Below are 777 nucleotides of genomic sequence, written 5' to 3' on the forward strand. Positions count from 1 at the left end.
GTTACTAACGGTTTAATTTTTTTCTTTTTGTACACACATTTTGGGTGAAGTTGGATGGTTATCATATTTTCCCTCGATATTTCTTTTTAAATTGAGTAAGCCCAAAAAAGTTTCTGACCTCATTGTAAAGTTCGAGATAATAAAAGCAAATCTATTTTGTAAATTTAACGAAATGTACGATTCTCACTTATCTAGTTGTCAAATTTTTTTCAAATGCATTGATGACCATAAAGATTTGTTTTTCAAAACATTTTTTGTGTTCCCTTCTTTAACTTAGGATGCTATGTATCCCGCTCACATATTTTTCAAGTTTATCAAAAAGGAGATGCTGGGTCAAAAAATTTTGGTACTTAAATGAGATTGAGTTTAGGTATCTTACTGCTGAAAGTTTTTTGTAACTGAGTAAAATTTTTTTTCGTCAAATTTGGAAAAATTACCGTCGAAGAAACAATTTTCTTTAATTCAGTATCTTAGAGAATTCTTAAGATACAAATTTTGACCGTTAAGATTAAATACCTGATCAAAATGGGCGCTCTGTTGCCAGAATGCGCTTTGTTAGTTTGCAGGAGTTGGTTTTGGGGAAAGATTTTTTGGTTTTTTTCCGAAAAATTTCTTTTTGTACTTTATTCAGCTAAACTCTTACTGCTTCAAATTTTGTTTCAGAAAAAATGCCTTGCAAAACATTCTGGAGTAGGATTTTTTTCTCACGCAGAATTCAAATAATTGGCTTTTGATATGAAATGTTGCTCCGAAAGATCGTTAGATGCAATTTCTAAA

The sequence above is a fragment of the Convolutriloba macropyga genome, chromosome 8, assembly GCF_964194025.1.
Source record: "Convolutriloba macropyga chromosome 8, txConMacr16.3, whole genome shotgun sequence".
NCBI lineage: Eukaryota > Metazoa > Xenacoelomorpha > Acoela > Convolutidae > Convolutriloba > Convolutriloba macropyga.